Raw genomic sequence first — 22,705 nt, 5'->3', positions numbered from 1 at the left:
AACCCAGCGTATTTCACTCCATATCCACACAGTTGGCCAACCTTAACCTCACCCATACTACTGAAACTACAATGCTGGGTTATTTTTATGTCCACAATGTACAATGGTTAGTGCACTCTGCCAGGACTGACGATACTGGTCTAGAATCCGAGCTGTTTGCAGAATCATTTATTCTCATGCACCTGGTAAAACAACCAACCAGAATACCAAATAATCCTGACCATATCGACTATCTCTTGGACCTATTCCAGGCAAATACCCAAGATCAATACAGGATAGAGGTACTGGCACCACTTGGATCCTTCGACCACAATCTCATCAAAGCCTCATTAGACAGGTGTCCCAAACCTCCCCGTTCTGAGCCAGTCAGGGTGACCATTTGGCACTTTGATAGGGCAGACTGGGATGGATTATGACATTAGTTAGCTGATATTCCATGGCAATCTTTTGTCTCCAGTGAACTCACTTCTACCCAGTCCCAAGCTGGTATGGAGTTGTTAATACTTAGTCAGCAATTTACTGTATGATCAGACTTCCCATTAAAATACTGTAGTTCGACAGCAATTGTGCCAGAGGAACGGCCCAAAAGTCTTTGGCAAATAACTCTTACTTAAAATAAAAAACTGCGTAATCCCTCAATCAGTTTAAAATTGCTACAAATGACGCAAAAGCAATAATAAATCCAGCCAAATCAAACTTGCTTCACAACCAAGCATCCGAGCTATTGAATAATCCTAATGACAGTAAAATATTTTGGTCAACTCTCAGTTCTTTCAGTAGTAACTTTAACAAGTGACCACCCACTCCCCCACTAAAATCTTCAGACAGAAACACTGAACATGACCCACGTGGAAAAGCTAACATTCTTGTTAATACGTTTACCAGAAATTCTACCTTAGAGGAACGTTGTTCCTTTGCTAGAACTTTACTTTCCTGAAACTGCTTCAAGACTAGGTACACAAAATCTCACCTACATATTTACCAACCAACAAAGCTCTAGGTCTAAATAAAATTTCTCCAGTATTCTGACAAAGGGTTCTCCAGAACTTGCTCCTGTCCTAGCTAAATTACTCAGACTCTGAATACTTACTTTTTCATTCCCTAATTTTTGGAAGTAAGCCAACATCCATCTGATGCCAAAGAAAGGGAGTTCGTTTGACCCCTCTGAGTAAACTACAAACCAATTGCTATAACGTTTTCTCATGGGAAAAAATTTTACTGTCATTCATTATCTCTTGTCTGTCACCCATAATCCCTTTGACTCATATGCAGATGACTGAGCACTCCACAGTTCCCTCTCACTTAAACACCAATTCACAAAGTCTGATAACTCCAACTCCCGATTCAGCACAGCAATCTCCTTAAATCAAGGCTTATCCAAGATCACTGAGTGGAGACAAAATAATGCTGTCTTATTTGATGCTCGAAAAAATAAATATATTCAATTTATTAACATACAGGTATTGCCTCATTACTCTATCTCTAGAAGTACTGAAATTCTCAGTGTTTCACTTCACAGTATCCTCAGTTGGACATCTCATATTACATCACTTGCTAAAACTGCCTCAGAGAAACTTAAATTACCGTACAGAATCTGTAACTTCTTCACTGACGAACAATTATCTGTAATTCTGTCTCCGCCCACCTATGGTGGAGGAGGCATTAAATGATTGATCTGTCCGTGCGTGCGTGCGGGGGTGCTTGCGTGCATTGGTGCGTGCGTGCGTCCATAACACTCTTCTGGGTCCGATATCTCCTGAACCCATCGAATGATTTTCACCACACTTTTGCCAGTGATATAGGATAAAAGGACGATGTATTGATTACGTCAGAAAGGTCAGTGGATCAAAGCTCAAGGTGTCAAAGGTCAAGGTCATATTGGTGTGGGCGTGATACCTGAACTCCTTGACGGATTTTGACTAATCTTTTGTCAGTGATACAGTATGAAGGGTCGATGAACTGTTTAGGTGAGCGAGGTCAAGGGTCAAGGTCATATTAAGTACACTTTGTTTATCTTTAGTCTCATTTCAACTCACAGTGTACCCTGACATGTAGGTTGTATGGCGAGTCCGTGTGCAAGGCTTGACGGAGGCATACCGAGCAATGCTTTGCGTTGACAGCTCAGGATCTAAGTTTTTGGCGCTTCATTAGAGTCATGTGCGCTCAGCTCACCCTTGTGGAGTGGATGTGGAGAGGTTGCACTAAAACAACTGAACAATATTCAGAGCAAAACTCTAAGAATAATAAACTAGAAAGCGCTCAGAGAGTACATACTTCCGTCAATACCAATGCATTCAAAAGGATCCAGATCCGTATCCGCCCCAAAATTTAAATAATTTGTTCTTGGTCCAAGGCCCACCTTTCCACAAAATTTCATTGAAATTCATTGAGAACTTTTGGAGATATTGTGCGGGATACTCTAGAGCCTGATCTGGATCGACCCCAAATTTAATTATTTCTTCCTTGGCCCATGGCCCAGCCTACCACAAAATTTCATCAAAGTCCATTCATAACTTATTTATTTATCCTGCTAACAGACAGATAAACAGACAAACCAACCAATGCGGGGTAAAACATAACCTCCTTGACGAAGGTAACAAACCAACCAACCAATGCCGACCAAAACATAACATCCCTGGAGGAGGTAATAACCCAGCAATTACAAATGAACTTTCTCACCTACATGTAAGAAGGAATGTTGCCTCCTTTGCATTATTTTACAAATACTTTTATGACAGATTTATAGATAAAGTTGCATCCATTGTGCCACCTATCCACACCTTCCCCCGTGCTGTATGCGCATCTGGTAGCACTAGAGCTCATGACTGGAATGTCACACTGCCATATTGCAGAACATCTGCCACTCAGAATTCATTCATTCCCCGAACTGTTTCTCTTTGGATCTCTCATCCCCAGAATACTTTGCCCCAGTTTCATCTTACAGCAGTTCAAGTCCAACTCTTACAGACTGATTATAAACAGAGGACACCTGTACTCTGGAGCCTGAATATATTATACTTAATTTGTTTTGTCTTCCTTTGTTTATCATCTGTTACTCTGGGTATATATATATATATATATATATATATATATATATATATATATATATATATATATATATATATATATATATATATATATATAATGAAAATATCCTAAGTTCTCGTTTGTCTATCTGTCCGTCTATCTGCTGTACGAACTTTATGTGGAAGATCATGCAAAAACGGTAGAGCAAAAGCTATTGAAGAACGTTTGAAGTCTTTTAAGCAAAACTGCAATCTGGAAACCATCACAGTTTTCCTACTAATTGTATTAAAATAAATTATGATTTAAGACCCAGGACTAGCTAGTAGTAGAAGATGTTCGACTGTGTTTTTATATTAATTACTTTGGAATAATACTTTGTAATGTAAAGTTGTTGATTATGGCGTACACACCATGAAGAAGAACTAGAACAAGAACAACAACAAAGCCGAGATTAAAGCCACCCATCGACGAACTAAGGGTCATTAAGACAGACAATAAAAATTTTAAGTCCTAATCTTCTCCAAGAACACGACCCTCAATAGTTTTTGCTGCCAGGTCCGCAGTTGTATTGCTGGATGATTAGGAAGGAGAGAACTTGCCTAAGACTCTGATCGGCTAGAGACAGGATCGAGCTTGGCTGGTGTTGATTAGTTCATTTACACGAACTTGTCTAGTTTGTCATGTCTTTCCTGCTTAATTCGTATAGCTCAGTGACGGAAAAGGATACTGCTAGGACTGTACACCCTCTTATAGCACTCGTTCGTAACTAGCATCATATTCTAGTGTTCATTTACTGTTACAGCTGAGCATACAAGGCGAAAAGGTAATTGGGGAGTTAGTGAAAAGAACATAATTAATGATACTTGGACCTAACAAGTTAATAATTGGAGTGTACACGCAAGGTATAAAGATAAATTAATGCCTGTCGACTGCACGAGCTTAGTTAAGATAGAGAATTAATTTTGCCAAGTCCCAATCATCTCCTAGAATACAGGTCCACAATCGATGTTATGTCAAGGTCCTGAATTGTACCCCTGTGTGGAGAAGGACAAGGGGGAAATAAATTATGTCCAGGTAAATGACTCAGTGGACGGCTGTGGTGAGGGAGTAGCTGAGGGAGGCCTGGAATGGGGGCACGGAGTGTGGAGGATGGGGAATAGAATGGGTTGGAGGTGTGTGTGTGTGTGTGTGTGTGTGTGTGTGTGTGTGTGTGTGTGTGTGTGTGTGTGTGCGTGTGTGTGTGTGCGTGGCGGCCGCGCTGGATGAGGCCGAGGATTAGACACTGACACTGGATAAATAGCCAGATCAATATTGGGCCCAGTGGTATTTCTGGCCGGGAACTTAACGCCAAGGTGATGCCCTTTCTAGTGTTTCATTGCTGTTATCAGATTATTCTATTCAAATTTAATAAGCCTGCCATATTAAAGGCCTATTTTAATGCCATATCTAACACCTCTTATTCGTAAAATTTATCCAAAGTTAGTACAATCGTCGAGAAACGGAAAGAATAAAATGAAAGTCGTCGGTGAGCTTTATGGTTTAAGACTTTCTCGTGAGCTAAAATGCTTCCTACCTGAGTGGTGTGTTTTTACAATGACATATATATATAGTACGTTAACCCCACCAGCAATGTGACGTCTTTTTATTACTGTATATTCCAAGGTCCAGAGAATGCCTTTACTAGGGGTATATACGGCTCGGTAAACTATTCAAACCGAGAGGGTAAAATTAACTTCTTCACCGCTAGGGAGTTCTCCTAGGGCGATTTAAATCAACTAATAGTAGCAAGAATAAACTATAAAAGACGTCTTCGGATTGAAGAGGTTAATTAAAATATCCTGCAAGTGGGTTAGCATACTTTTTCCTCTTTTAGCTAAAATAACATCATTAATAAGCTTGCTCGCTCGACAAAGTTCTAGTCTTTCAAGTATGGTTGCCCATAAACAAATAATCTTCGAGCCTTGTATGCTTCCTAGGCAAATTATTTAGAAAATATGGTATATGAGATTGCTAAGATGTAATATACATAATAAATCGCAAAGGAAGAGATGCTGTCTTATTAATTAGTGTATTTTTACATGTATGTTTTGCCGCACCCTGTTAGCGGCAGCCAGCCCAGTGCTCGATATTCAGGCCGCCATTGCAATTTACTGTACATTGCTGTACTAAAATACTGAGATCTCATATGTGAACATCATGTTTAAAGCCTCCAGATACATAAAATATTTAGAAAATATATATTCTATGCACGCCACAAAAATATGGCTAAAAACACAGGTTAATGAACACAAATGCAAATAATTGTTCGCCATGTACGAGTAGACTTCTGTCATCCCCATAGCAGGCCGCACGCGCTCGCCAATGTGGTACTTCGTCTGAGTGAAGTAACACCAACTGCTTCTCATCCTCCCTCTCTCCTTCCCCTAATCCCTCGTAAGTAATGACGTACAAGTATGCGAAATAAATATTTTTTCAGCCTCAAGTACAGGGTCCGGCACCATCGGTCCTGGCCGATCCTGTTTAATATTCTCTTGTACATTATGTAACTGCGAAGAACATGAGACACAAGAGATTAATCAGGTTTAAAAAGTAAACTGTTCAGTGCTGGAGAGCCTACTAGGCAATCGGGAACGCCAGCTGAACTCTCTATAATCGAAACGTATTGTGCGATGTGCCAGAAAATTACACACACACACACACACACACACACACACACACACACACACACACTCTGCTTCCAGGAAAAGTACATCAACATAACCATAAGTACGACTACTACTACTACTGCCACCGCCTCCCTCCACCCCACCACTACCAATACTACCACCACCACCACCATCACCATTAATAATAATAATAATAATAATAATAATAATAATAATACCATCAACATTACTACCGCCACTACCCTTAACATGACCTCTCTGTTTTATTAATAAGAAAGAGCGTGAGAGGCAAGATGGTGGAAGATACAGAATGTTGAGGTGGCGGGCGAGATGGATGGACGAGAGGGAAGAAATCTGAGAATGAGATGGGTGAAATACATGAGGAAGGGTGTGTGGCGTGGAGAGAAGAATCGTTCCTGAGTAGGGACATAAATGCCTAAAGACCATCTTGTCAAGGTCAGTTATTATGAGATACGACGTCCGGTGGTGGGTAATCATTTCTTTATTTTTTACTATTAATAAAAAAGTAACGTACATAGTTTCCATTCTCCTTAATGATAAGTGACGTATAAGGCAACTCGCATGTATACCCTTAGCTCACATGGGTGTATTAATTTCTGACCCACCAAGAAGTATAAAGCATTATTTTACTACAACATCCCGATCGATTGTCTCAATAAAATGTCTAAAATGCAACGATATATATAGCCTTGGAAAGCATCGTATGATGAAGCTAACAACTTCGAGCACATATTATTAAACTTCACATTACCTTATAGATACTTATTTTTATGCAGAAGAAATAGGAATCGAAAGCTGAAAACCTAAAGCCATTGTCCTCTCTAAAGTAATCAGAAGACGAAAAGCCGTAAGGGAAGATTTCCATATTTGTAAGCTACGTTTTGTAGCAGTACGTATGTGTAACCTCAAGAAAGAGAATAAATACCCTTGTTCAGGTATGTATATCCCGTGCCCATAGCGTGAAGCATTCAGAACACTTTAGTACCGTGTGTAGTGTTATGAAACCTGTAAGTTATGTGATGACCCCCTTCGTATAGACCGTGTACACCTACGGAGCTGCGGTGACCTTGGATATTCATAGTTAACAGCTTGAGCCAGCCGCCCATAGCTGAGTGTGTACATAATCGATGCCCTCACACCACGCCACTCCACTCTATACCACACCACTCCATACCACACCACCATACCACACCACACCACACCATTGTATACCACACCACTCCACACGACACCACACCACACTACTCCACTCTATACCACACCACTCCACACCACACCACACCACACCACACGACCCCACCCTATCCTACACATCAAATCACACTTCTCCACACCAACATCGACCAAACAAAACCATCACTACACACTACTCCTATCCACACCGCATCTCACCACACGACTCATCACTAGTCCACTCCAAACCACATCACACTCCACTCACACCACACTTCACCCACACCACAAAACACTCCGCCCACACAACACTCCACCCACACCACACTACGCACCATCCACACCACATCATACTCCACCCACACCACACCACACCACACTCCATCCACACAACACCAAACTCCACCCACACCACACTCTACCCACACCACACCCCACCCCACCCACACCACACCACACTCCACCCGCACCACACCACACTCCACCCACACCACACCACACTCCACCCACACCACAAAACACTCCGCCCACACAACACTCCACCCACACCACACCACACTCCATCCACACCACATCACACTCCACCCACACCACACCACACTCCATCCACACCACATCACACTCCACCCGCACCACACCACACTCCACCCACACCACACCACACTCCACCCGCACCACACCACGCTCCACCCACACCACACCACACTCCACCCACACCACACCACACTCCACCCACACCATACCACACTCCACCCACACCACACTCCACCCACACCTCACTCCACCCACATCACACCACACTCCACCCACACCACACTCCACCCACACCTCACTCCACCCACACCACACCACACTCCACCCACACCACACCACACTCCTCCCACACCACACCACACTCCACCCACACCACACCACACTCCACCCACACCACACCACACTCCTCCCACACCACACCACACTCCACCCACACCACACCACACTCCACCCACACCACACCACACCAAACAGCACTGCACTACACCACACCACACAACACCAAACCCACAATACAACTACATCATATCGTACTACATCACTCCACACCACAAAACACCACACGACTCCACACCACACCACACCACACCACATCAGACTACTCCACTCCAAACCACAACACTCCACACCATACCATACCACACCACTCTACACCACACCACACCACACCACATCACACTACACCACACCACACTACTCCACTCCACTCCATTCCTCTCCACTCCACACCACACCACACCACACCACACTACACCACATCATACCACACCACATCACACTACTCCAATCCACACCACACCACACATCATCATATCACTCCATTCCACATCTCCACTCTCACCACTCCACATCGCACTGCACTGCACCACACCACACCACACTACACCAGCAACACAAGTACACCACACCACACTACACCAGCAACACATGTACACCACACCACACCACACAACACAACACAACACTAACAACACAAGTGCACCATACCACACCACACCACACCAAACTACACTAACAACAGAAATACATCACACCACACCACACAACACCGCATCACACCCCATCACATCACACCACACCACTCCATTCCACTCCTTTCCACTCCATTCCTCTCCACAGTACACTACACCACACCACACAAGACCACTCCACACCAAACCACACCACACCACACCACAACACATCACACCGTACCACACCAAACCTGACCAAACACCACACTACTCAGCACAACTCCAATCCACACCACACTTTTCCATATCACTCAACGCTATTCTACTCCCCATCACACAACACAACACCACCCCACACCACACCAATCCACACCATACCACTTCAACCACTCCATGCCACACTACACCATACCACCCCAAACTCCATCAAATCACACCACACAACTCCACACCACACCACAGCAGATGGACACGACGAAGTGGCTGTGTTTTGGTATTGCTAAACCGGTACACCTTGCCTGCCCAGTACCCCATCAACTCAGTACCACACCTGCTCACCTCAGCAATATCAGTACTATACATTATCTGCTTTACCTTGGCCGAGATTTTAGTCTTTTTGCAGCGTACTTCCCGCAACCTTTCTCTAGCAATATGTGCTTCCAAGTAATTAGGTTTGTCAAGCCGACTCCGTGCCTTCATTACTCTCGCACAGTTACTGCCTTTATAATGGAGTCTTATTCGTTCCTGTGTAGAGTACAGCTCTCATGTAGGGGGGACTTCCCACAGACAGCTCTTATCACCATCGTGGAGTCAAGGGTTTTTCGCCTCATTAACTCTCTTACTGGCTCCCTTCAGCCCCTGTCTCATCGCCGCACTGTTGCATCTTTGTCAATTTTCTTTCGTTTCTTCAATGGTCACTTCTTTTCTGAACTGTCTGCTTGAATCCCTCCTCTATTACGGAGGGCGCGTAGGACTCGTCTGGCAGTTAACTCATCCCTTTTCTGTTCAACTTTCTCATGCAAGAGTTGACCAATAGTCCCAGTGTTTCATATATGCAACAGGTCATCTCTGAAACTGTCTTTCTCTGTTTGTATTTCTTTTTGCCTATGACCTTCAGTATTTTAAACGCAATATGTCAAAGCATCTCTAAATGAACGGAAATATATATATATATATATATATATATATATATATATATATATATATATATATATATATATATATATATATATATATATATATATATATCGTAGGGAACAATATTTCGTACTTCTGGCCTTTGGTTCCTTCTTTCTTACATACAAAAACAGTGACAGAACATGAATAGTATGGCTTTAAAACCTTTCCATAACACCTCTTCGTGATACACCATAGTCTGGGTTAATCTGTTGCAACAAATCAACATTAATGATGGACAGATGGCAACTTTACACTAAGCTAAAGTGAACAGAGCATAACACCTGCTATCAATAGTCTGGTATTTCGTCTGCTTGACACTAATAACACCATTACCATACATCAATGCCACTCCCACCAAGTGTCATGTTTTTCCAGTGCCACACCAACCCAATACCTCACCTCCCTGGTACCATATTAGCTGTAAATAATGGTATGTCCACTACACTAACACCACGCCACTCCATAACGCACCCCACCACACCACAACACATTACGCTACACTACACCACACCACACCACACCACATCAAACCACACCATACCACACCACACCACATCACACCATACAACACCACTCCACATCACACCATACTACACCACACCACACCACAGCAAACCACACCACACCACTCCACTCATGACACACAACACCATTCAGCACCACACCACACCAGTACTGTAATAACCACAGAGAAGCATCAGTATGTACATTTTTGTTATATGTCGCCTGTTCTTGTGTTCCTTTCTGTTAATAAATCCACAGTGAATAAAGAAAAATGTATTGTAGGGACACTTGGCCCGTATGGAATGGACACTGAAGGGAACGCGAGTGAAGTAAAGTTGAAATTTATTGCTATTATACTTTTTTTACTCAAACTTGGACTAAAATTGGCATCCCTCCATCCTGAATGTTGAGTTGTAACAATTGATTAACACTAGTAATTGCTGTTCGTCACGAAGAGGTGCTATAAAAAGATGTAAGGCTTTAGTAATGTCTTTTTCTGCCACTGATCTAAGTAATCTGGAAAAACAAGAAATTCTAGGCCAGGTTAAGGTGAAAAGGGTAGAGTTTCGCCTGAAGAAGACAATGGGGAAGCTAGCCGGGAAACATTTATTATCAAAAATTCCACTGCAAGCCATGAATATGATTTAGCAATACGAACTGCACAGAAAAAGTTGTGGAATTCTGGAGCACAAGGCAAACATCTAGCGAGGTTTGCCCGTACCACATTACCCCGTACACATCAATACCGCCTCCAGTACACGACACCTGTTGTACGCTTGCCCTCTTTACCTTGGCCTAAAATTGTCATCCTTCCATCTTGAATGCTGCGCTACAACAGCAGATTAACACTAGAATACGACGCTAGTCACGAAGAAGTGTTAAGGAATGGGTACAGAGCCACAATATTGTCTTTTCCTGCCACGGAACTGCGTAAAAGAAGCTGCAAAAGAATGAAAATTTGGGTCAAGGTAAAGTGAATGAACTATAGTGCAATACATATTTACCTCCGCCAAGGAGATTATGTTTTACCCTGCATTGGTTTGTTTGTCTGTCTGTCTGTTTGTCTGTCTGTTCCTAGGATTACTCAAAAAGTTATGAACGGATTTTGATGAAATTGTGTGGAGGCTGGCCCATAGGCCAAAGAAGAAATGATTAAAGTTGGGGACGGATAAGCATCACGATTCGGAGTATCCTACACAATATCTCCAAAAGTTCTCAATGAATTTCAATGAAATTTTGTAGAAAGGTAGGCCATGAACCAAGAAAGAATTAGTAACATTTTGGAGCGGATCTGGATCCGGATCGTATACCCTCGAATCCGGATTCGGATCCTTTTTAATGGCAATGGCATTGGAGGAGGTATGCGGTACCTGAGTGTTTTCTAGTTTCACTGTACTGTTAGAGAAGAAAGGCGAAATAAATAGTTTAATAATGGCTTTTTTCCGTTCTTCTATAAGTGACGTTTCTTTCTTCCTTCTTCTTTCTTCTCTTTTTTGTCCTTTTTTTTTTTTTATATATAAGACGACAATACTCCGTTGCCATTTGTCGTCTCTCTCTCTCTCTCTCTCTCTCTCTCTCTCTCTCTCTCTCTCTCCTTGTATCCCTCCATTTGGCATATTCCTTCCCCAACCATTCACTTTCCAATTATTTTACCTCTCCCTCTCTCACGCCACCAAGCTTGCCACCCAGGCGTTCTTTCTTTCTTAATTTTGGCCTAATAGTAAAAAAAAAAAAAAAAAAAAGCACGTGCTGTATATGCTGGATCTTTCTTTTTTTTTTCTTTTTTTTTTTAACGAAACACGACATTCCAGTGTGTATGTATGTGTGTGTGTGTGTGTGTGTGTGTGTGTGTGTGTGTGTGTGTGTGTGTGTGTGTGTGTGTGAGAGAGAGAGAGAGAGAGGGGAGGGGGGGTTGGTGGGTGAGTGGATGAGGGAAACTTAGTGCATAAAGTTCCGTAGGGTAAACAGGTCCAAGGCTCGAATAGGCCAAAGTAAGAAATCTGGTCCATGGAGGATATGTCATGAGGGAAAGGGGCCTAAGTGGAAATATAGGATCACTGGCGAAAAACAAGGTCCATGAAGGAAATAGACCCACAGGAAAAAAATATATCTGTGTGAGGATTCGTCGTGTCCTGGTGGGTAGAAAATAGGTGCATAGAAAAAAACAGGTCCTCTGAGGGGAAATAGGAGTTAATAGGTCCATGGGGAAAACAGGTCCACGAGGGAAAATGGGGCTTTGAAAGTGAAAAGGTTTGTGGAGGAAAATGGGCCACGGGGGCAATATAGGCCCACAGGAAAGATAGGACCTTGGGAGGAGGTCCAAGAGGGAGAAGTTCATGGAGGAAAAGGATAAATATGGGTTCATGGGGAAAATAGGTGGGTGGGGAACATGATCTGTAGTGGGTGTAGCCAGAGACGGACTTAATTTGTGTAACTTAATTTTCCTCGAGCACAGCTATAACTTACACATTCCCAAACACAGTCAAAACAGATCAACAACTCGCAGTCACTGGGGACCTAAACTCTTTTCACTCTAACTTGGCCTAAAATTGTCATCTCACCATCTTGAATGCTGAGTTGTCAGAATATATTCGCATTAACACTAGAACACGGTGCTTGTTATGAACATGTGCTATGAAAAGGATGTAGAGCTGTAGCACTGTCTTCTGCTACTGAGCTACGTGAAATAAGCTGCAAAAGGACAAAAATCTGGGAAAAAGTTAAGGTGAGAGAACTATAGTAAAGTGAATATTAGATCCCTTCAGTCCGATAGCGTAGTGGTGGACAGGGATGCCTTCATGCGATGGCACCGATATCCCTAAGCATCAGTGCTGCTCGGTTATACAAACGTTCCTCAGTGCACTTTCTATCCTCCGAAAGGTTAATGATGGTCTGACGGATGAAGCAACTTCGTCCTGCAGCTCACAGGGATCGCATTTCATTTGAGCCTGGGGATACAACTACTATTTCTACTGCAATAATGTACTTGTCATTATATTCCTACATCCACCAGATGGTTCTGTTTAGCTTAGCAGAGATTTTTCAAACTGGAGGGGTTAGATACAGCCATTATCAACCCAATCGCTGCAAGGAGGCTCTTCACAACTGAGGAAAATCGTCTGGCGTTATGAAGAACTGAACCAGTAACTGTACGTCATGGAACTGAAGACAGTCAATAACGGTAATGGCAATGGGCGGGTCAGGTCTTCCATCTAACGTGTTGTATTGCATTGTTCTTACTCCCTCAAGACCACTCTATTCAGTTGAGCAAGGCCCTTTATGCTCATTTTACTCTAACTTGGCCCAAACAAGTGTGATTCTCCATCTTGAATGCTGAATTGTAACTGTAGATAAACGCTAGAATATGATGCCAGTCACGAGGAGTGCTGTGGAAAAGATGTAGTCATTGTCTTCATCTGTCACTTAACTACATGAAATAGGCTGCAAAAGAATGAAAACCTGGATCAAGGTAAGGTGAAAGAACTGTAGGAATGTAGGTGTTAATTAAGGCTATTTGTAACCCCATCCAGCTCGAAAAAGTCATATTTTAAACAAAATCGTCCAGTGATAATAGGAATAAAATAAAAGCTTTGATCTTTGGCTGAAGTAATTAACCTCTCCACTCCGACTACGTGCTTTATATTCTATTATTGATATCGACTGACGATTTTATTCAGCTTTATAAAGACTGAAGTGGAGGAGCCGAATACAGCATTTGTCTTAAGATCAATAAATACACCAGGTAGTAAAAAAGATCTTTAAAAATACGTCATCGAACTGAGAGGATTAAGGTATCAGAGTGACAGCCCAGAAATGCAGTGATAAGAAGGAATAGATACTGAAAATTTAGCAGGCTGACGTGGTACACCCTAACAACCCATCATTAGGGGTGGAGAATGTTGGCAGAGACCTTTGTGCTGCAGGGAACAATACAGTATGGTGGTGGTGATGATGATGATGGTGGCGATAATGATGATAATGGTGATAATGATGGCAATGATGATGATGATGATGATGATGATGATCGTGATGGTAATGATGATGATAAAGATACTGATGGTAATGACGATAGTAATGATAATGATAACGATATTTTTTCCAGTCGTGGTTCACTTGTTAATTCTTGAACAGCCTGATAACATCCTTCCTCCTGCCAATGACCTCCAAGCATCCGTTATCTATAAAATAATGTAATTCGGTTTTGGCTCTCTTGTCTTTGAAAGGTCTCTCAGCTCTTCAGTCTTTGGTTCCTTCTTTTTCCTTATGAATATTCAAAGAGAAGAAAATAATTACGTCCATTTTTTCTTTTCTTTCTTCTCTTCCTTTTTCGTGTTTTGATTTTCTCTTTCTTTACGAGGACACACATGCCATAGGGCTCTGTCTGAGGAGTGCACCTGACTGACGACAATGTTATATGTTTCTTGACTTTTGTTCTCTTTTTGTGCAGTTGACAAGAGTTAGTTCGTGTGATGTATGTAGTATATGCTATTGTTGTTTACACGCCAGACCAGTACTTACACACACACACACACACACACACACACACACATGGATTAATCAGCCACAGGGACACTGACATTACCCACAGCCCAATCCCTGCCATGCCCTGTCTCCTTGCCATATCAGACTAGCAGCTTCTCTTCGTAGCCTTGTATTTTCCATCTTACATCTTATATTATCTTGAAAGTTGGATGTACAGAATGTGTTTAATATCGATTTAGTTTGCATCAGTAATAGACACGAGGGTTATCCAAATGCGGTGTGCAGACAAAATCGCCGAGGAAAAATTGTTACGAAATCTCTTAAATGTACCAGAAATACGGTCTTCTTTCTATCTCTTACACCTCTTCTTCATCTCTCACACCTCTCTTCTCCAACTCTCACACCTCTTCTCCCTATCTCTCACACCTTTTCTCTCCATCTTACACCTCTTCTCTCCAACTCACACCTCTTCTCTCCAGCTCTCAATCCTTTCTCTCCACCTTTCACACCTCTTCTCTCCAACTCTCACACCTCTTCTCTCCAACATTCAGACCTCTTCTCTCCATCTCTCACGCCTCTTCTCTCCAACTCTCACATCTTTTCACTCCAAATCTCACACCTCTTCTCTCCAACTCACACACCTCTTCTCTCCAACTCTCACACCTCTTCTCTCCAACTCTCACAATCAGTAATTAATTCCTTCCCTCAGCGCAGGTCATTATATTTTATACGTACACTCTCCAGACGATTTCATTCAGCTAACGGGAAACTTTTCGAACTGGAAGGGTTATGTACAGGCATAAATAGCCCCTGAATTACTACAAACCTTTCCCAATATGAGTAAAATCGTCAAGTGGGGGTCTGGTTGAAACTTTAAAAATGATCTTCGGAGTAGAGTAGTTAATCAGTATATAACTTGTGGATGAGAAAACAGGACAGCTGGTTGAAGTGGAGCAAATGTAGTGTTTATAAGGACAACTTTGCAGTATTAGAGAGAGAGAGAGAGAGAGAGAGAGAGAGAGAGAGACTACGAGTGTGGCCATGACCCTCTGTTACCCGTATCATATATTCATGAGATGGAGTGGGTGGGGGGGTTCTGAAGGCAGCCCCTCAGCACCACAAATCAATTATCTGCCCCTCCTTCTGCCTCCCTCGACGAGTTACTGGAAAGGACCCACTCACACCACGACCAATGCCCAGCGATACTGTGAAGTGGTGGACGCTCTCTCTCTCTCTCTCTCTCTCTCTCTCTCTCTCTCTCTCTCTCTCTCTCTCTCCACTTCCAGATTCTCTTTTGCCACATCCACAGAGACGCTCAAATCAATTCTGTGTCCCTGCCTGTGTCACTCACTCCTCACTCACTAAGTCGCGATACCCCTTTGAAGATTTAAATTTATCCGTAGAGCTTTCTTGAGCGTCGCACCCTCTTTTTTTTGGGGGAGAGGGTTGGGGGATGGGGGAATTGGTTGTGTCTGAGGGGCGTCTGAGCTGTGCCATAGATGCGTGTTGTGTATTTAGGGTGTGTCTGAGGGATGTGTTCGTTTAGTTCGTTTCACTTTTGAAGGTTCCAACATGCCTGCATGCGTCGGCCTTGGTCACCTGATGGCGGCTTTCCATGGTCCTCGATCTCTGGTAGCTTTCCTAATCAGTCCCTTATCCATGAGGTCACACTCAATGACCTCGTCCCAAGTCTTTTTCGGTCTGCCTCTCGCAACCCTACCCTTAATATGAACACTTCTCACTTTCTGCACCCAATTATCATCTCCCATTCTCTCCACATGGCTAAACCACCTCAATCTACCTCTCCTCATCACAACATCAATACGCTCCAGTCCCATCCTACCTCTCAACTCTTTCATCATAAACCTAGCACCCCCAGGCCTCGCACTCAAAGACACACTACACATCCATCAAATCACTGCCATTTCTGTACGTTTGAGCCTGTGATTATCCTGTTCCTTTACTGCCCAGGTCTCACTACCATACAGCATTACACCTCTAATACATGCTGCATACAATGATCTCTGAGCACGGAGGGAGAGCCCTCTCAATGTCAGGAGAGGCAACAGCTCCCTGAACTTCTTCCAACCACTCCTCACTCTAGCCACAGAGCTAGCTCCAGCCCCACCTCCAGCACATAGCATGTCCCCCAAATTGCAAAACTCTTCCACACACTCAAGAGACTCATCAGCAATTTCAATCTTTTCATGCCTGACAATCTCCACATGCTCTCCCCGACACACCGCACATGTAAAATCAGCATTATTTCGCAGTCTGTCTCTAATACTGCTACATCTCTTATGTCCCCACTTATCACAAACACTGCACAAGATGGAATTACTTCCCACGCCCTTGTGGCAAATCGCACATGGTCGCTCACCCATTTCTTTGACAGTACCACCAGCAGCCCTAGATATCATCACTTTTGTTTTATCTGCATTTGCTCTTAAGCCCTTGTGCCCTATACCATTTCTCCACTTCCTAAATCTTTCCTCGGCCTCCCTTTCATTCCCTGCAGTCAACACCAAATCATCAGCATACAACATCTCCCACAGGAGTCCATTTCTGAAGTCACGTGAGAGGGCGTCAAGTACCATGATAAACAACAAGGAACTCAAAACTGACCCCAAATGCATACCAACATTCACGGAAAACTCCTCACTCAGATCTCCATTCACCCTTACCTGGGTGCGGGCACCCTCATACATAGCCATAACGACGCTAACCAGCCACTTCTCGATCCCAAGCTTTCTCATTCCCCACTTCACCACCTCTCTGGGGACTCTGTCAAAGGCCTTTTCCAAACCAACAAAAGCAAAGTACAATTCTCTTTTCTTTCCTATATATTTTTCCTGAAGCTGTTAAACAATAAATATGGTATCAGTGGTCCTTATGCCTGGCATAAACCCCAACTGTGTATTATCAATAATCACACTTTCTCTAATCATACCTTCTAGAAATCTCACCATTATCTTCATTATCTAGTCTAAAAGCATTATGCCTATATTGTTTCCTCTTTCCAGGGCATCACCCTTCCCCTTGTACACATTAACAATTACACTCTTCAGCCAATCAACTGAGACATCACACCCATATATAATCGTATTTATCAAGTCAGTGACTATAACCACACTCCTATATCTCCTGAGGCTTTCAACATTTCAGTAGTCGATCTAGACTGGAGACAAAAGATACCTTATGGGATGTATTGGGGTGGTAGATAATGTTGTGGTGGGTGAGGCTATCAAAGGTGTTCATTGTCTTGTTTCTCTGTTTCTCCTTGTTCTCGTTCTTCTCGCCAACGCTCATTGCCACGGCCTCAATCTTTTTTTTTTTCTGGACTGATTTGCCTGTAAATTCCTCCGCATTTACCCAATGTGTGGTATCTTGAGGCTTCTTCCTGAGATTTTCGAATCAGGCTTTAAAAATAAACATAGCCCAAAACGCGTAAGAAAGACGGGCGCGTAAGTGCCAGAAGAGGAACCACCAGACGCCAGAACGACCTTTCCAATAAAATCAAGTGTTCTTTTTTACTTTGAACGCGGTCATGGTACGTGGCAACTTCGATTCGAACGTATCCTGTAACCTGTTCTGGATTTTATTCTTTCATATGAGTTACACCAAAGACAAGTTCTGTGTTTATATTTAAACACGCCAAGCTTTTTATTACAAAACCCTTGGAGGCTCTTGGTGTAAAAAGGACCGAAAGAGGTCATTTTATGAACCTGACTTGGTACCTATAAAGAATTCTGAGGTATTTATAAACACACTCAGTGAAAGAATCTTTGTAAATGTTTCTCATATCACTGGGTAACATCGCCTGCCATCTGGTTAGACGCACGGAAGATTGCTGGGGCGGCCCAAAGAACTCCAGTCTGACCCCGTTCTGTCCTGGTTACAGTGAGTGACTTCTGTTTACGGGTGACTCCGAGACTAGTGCGTTAATGGGCGGCTCTGCCCCTAGCAGGGTGCGGCAATGAAACTTTGGGAAATTTCATGCATATCATGAAAATGTTGCCTAGCTACTTAGCATTATTTTTACCATTGTCACTTTGTTATTATTATTCATTATCATTACAATGCTTATTATTTTCTTTATCTTTATCGTGATGTTCATCATCATCATCGTCAGCAGCAGCAGCAGCAGCAGCAGCATGAACATTACCATTATTAGATTAGATGATGATGATGGTAATGATGATGATTATTATTAGTAGTAGTAATAGGAGCAGGAGGAGGAGCATCATTGTTTCAATTTTTATCATTGCCATCATCATCATCATCTTCATTATAACTACCATAATCATCATCATTATTTTCTTTAGTAGTTGGGGTAGTAGTAGTAGTAGTAGTAGTAGTAGTGGTATCATTATCATCATCATTATTTCCTTTAGTAGTAGTAATAGTGGTAATATCATCATAATCACCATTATTTTCTGTAGCAGTAGTAGTAGTAGTTGTAGTAGTGTCATCATCATTATTTTCATTAGTAGTAGTAGTAGTATCATCATCATCACCATCACCATCACCATCTAACCTAACCTAACCTTTGTCAACTATAGTCGCGGCGCGCGACTCTGAGGTTGTTATTATCGTGCCCTGGCAACCTATCATTCAAGAACAAGTCTGATTTTGTGTATGAGGCGCATATGATTTGTGTATAATATGTTCGTGCATAATAATATTCATGTATAATATATTCGTGCATATACACATTCGTGTATAACATGATACTAAATGGGACACACTTTTGAATGATACGTTGCCAGGGTACGATAATGACAACCTCAGAGTCGTGCGCCGCGACTATAGCGTACTCCAAGGACCAGTTGATATCTCTATACCCTTCACTTTATTCATACCACACTAACTCCTGCTTCCTGCGCGCACACACACACACACACACACACACACACACACACACACACACACACACACACACACACACACACACACACAAGGAAAACCGGCCGTAGCAGAAATGAAACTCAAGACGCCATGATAAAAAAGGATTGATAGAGATTATTTCAAACCTCCTAAGCTGAATAAAATCGTCTGGCGGTAACGGTTATACAAACGTCAACAAACTTGATCTCCCCCCCTCTCTCTCTCTCTCTCTCTCTCTCTCTCTCTCTCTCTCTCTCTCTCTCTCTCAGTCACCTTTGTGTCTTATTCACACAGCATTGCTCTATCCGGTGTTTAGCTCAGATTGTTAGTGAATGAGTCAGAGATGTATTCCACCCCTCCAACTAATAAAGTCTCTCTCAAGCTGAATGGAATCGTCTGGTGTTGTATCTATCTGTCAGTCTATCATCCAGTCCTCTTTTGACCATCAGGAGCGTAAGGACCCGGGACTAGACCTCTCATTCCTGGCATTTTAGACTAGGGTGACCAGCCTCACTTGTCCCTGAGTAACAATATGAGGACAATGAACCCCAACCTCCCCTTATATGCCCATCCGGTTGTGGAGTCCTAACTTACTGACATACCAGGCGTTATTTATTTATGGTTACCACCCAGCGTACGTGTCGTTACTGGTTTCCAGGGAGAAGAAAAAAAAAAAAACTATTTGTCATGTCATGCAATGAAGACTCACCTGAAGGCAAAAGTGCATCGAGTGAGTAAATGGCGACCCTTCCCCCACGTACCAGTAATAATATAAAAAAACACATCGGATATACGAAGGACATGGTTTAACACTTTCAGACACTTTTAAGCAGCTGGGGAGAAACTTGTCGGACTGGGCAGTTAGATATAGATTTATTAATTCCTTCAAAGCGAAAAGACATCCCAGAGTTGACTAAAATCGTGTGGAGGTAGCAAGAATAATAATAATTAAAAAAAAAAAAACGCCACCGGATTTTTTTGAAACGTTGACAAAAAAGTGTCTTGAGATGAAGTGATGAGAGAATGAGGAGAGGAAGACCGAAGAGGAGGTGAAAGGATTAAGTGGAGTTGTAGTTGTTGGTTTTGTTGCTGTTGTTGTTGTTGTTGTGACCCAAGGATCTTCTGAAACATTAACCCGGTGGACTGCAGGCTTAAGATGCCTTCCTCCTGCTGGTCCACCATCCTCCTTTTCGAAGATACACTACAGATCAAGTTTGTTGACGTTTGTATAACCAGACAGTTGAGCCTCTTGGTGGTGAAGCGCAGAATTTTGACTGCCTCATGTTATTACTAATCACTACGCAATCGATAGACATAAAAAAGTAGACAGTAAAGTGCATGAAAAGGGCCTTGGGATATATAAACTGATGCAAGGTAGACACTAATACCGCTGAACAAGCTGTCCCCGCAACACATGAACTAGGTTGTGCAATATATGGACAATCTTACACACACCAAGACAGTTCCCTCTGGCTACAGTTTGGGGCGGTGAGTACCTCCTCGCTGAGTTCAGTACTACGGTAATGTACTTGATTAGGATATTATGTGTGCTATTCTAGGGCATAGACTTGATAGTTCGTAACGTGAGGACAAGCATTCCTACTGCGTACCAAACACCTTCACAAGTCCCTACTCCGGTGCTAATACCGCTATCCGGACAGAATACACGCTAGAACACCCCTGTTTCATCGTTGGATCGATCTTGCATCCTTTCAGACCGGAGACCACTTTTCTAACCACCTGACCATTACCTCACTTTATCGACTTGTTGCTTGTCATGCCGAAGCAGGATCCTGTTTCAAGGGGACATTAGAAGAAATACCCCAGTCAAAGTGCACACCACGCCCTACCGCAGGTTTTATCCCGCAGAAGGCGACTAGAGAACTTTATATCGCGTACTACCACAAAGAGGAGTAAGCTGCCCCTTTACACTCCGAACGGGGTCAACTGCGGTAAAATGTGACCGCCTTATACTGTATATTTATTTATTTATACCCAAGCTCTGTGGAGTGAATGATCATGAGGACTGGATGTGGTGGAACTGACTAAACGAGTGTCTGGAATGTGAGGTGACTGGAAGAAGAGAAGGTGCACCAAAACTAAAATGGAAACGCAGAGTTAACGAGTACATGAGGGAAGCTGATTTGTCGTGGAAGAAACGTTTCCGGCAATGAGGATGGGTCATTTCTCATAGCTTGGTGGAGATTTTCGTCTGTTTTGCAGCCTACTTCCCGGAACGCAGTGGCAGAATTGGACAATTCTGTGGTTCTGTATCCTTTCCGTAGCACTTCTTTGTGACTATCATCATATTATAATGCCAGTCTTTTGTTGTTAGTCAGCAGTCAGTATGGAGAGACGGCACTTTTATGTCAAGTTGAAGAGGACAGAGTATTCCAGAAGGGTTTGTGTCAGGCCGTCTCTCACAGTGACTGCAATCCAGTAAGAGGCAGAAAGACATGTTCGGTAATATTCAACATACCTATACCCTGTCTAATTTAACGTGGCCTGAAATTGCTATCTCTCCGCCATTGGTGCTGAAATTTAACACAAGATTAACACTAAAATATGGTACTTGTCACGAAGCAGTCCAGGGGAAAGGATTTAGAACCGAAGTACCGTCTTATTCTGCCACTGAGCTGCAGGAAATAAGCTTTAAGAGGAAAATCTCTGCCACGTTAAACCAGACGATTACAGTTCTCTTCACGTGACGCTGATGAGCCTCCACGGTGTGATGCGAGGGGTCAATATTCAGGACAGCCACTGATGCGAGGAGTCAGTATTCAGGACAGCCACTGATGCGAGAAGTCAGTATTCAGGGCTCCCTTTAATGCGAGAAGTCAATATTCAGGAAACTCTTTGCTCCCGAATTCAATGACGATATTTTGTTCCTTTGGGCCATGCTGTGGTGCTCTGTTCATTATTCACAGTCATGTCACCAGCAAACCTGTGCTCTGAGTTATAACTGATGAAGTTCCCATCATGTAAAGTTACCCAAATATGTCCGAACGGAACCTACTTTAATGCTCGAAAAATGTTAGCACCTGCACAAAGAAGTGAATGGACCGTCACCATTAAAAAGGTCATTATATATATATATATATATATATATATATATATATATATATATATATATATATATATATATATATATATATATATAAGTACCGACAGACTGCGGTATTTTATGTATAACTGATGTCCATGTTCTAGCAGAAAGGAAAAAAAGACTTAGAAACGTAGAGTGAGTAGCAAGCCAGAGATGTAGTCAGAGTAAGAAGA

This window comes from Coenobita brevimanus, chromosome 95 (genome assembly GCF_032717465.1).
Source record: "Coenobita brevimanus isolate Jiangsu-jjx chromosome 95, ASM3271746v2, whole genome shotgun sequence".
NCBI lineage: Eukaryota > Metazoa > Arthropoda > Malacostraca > Decapoda > Coenobitidae > Coenobita > Coenobita brevimanus.
The sequence above is the reverse complement of the archived record's forward strand: the minus strand, read 5'-3'. Positions refer to the sequence as shown.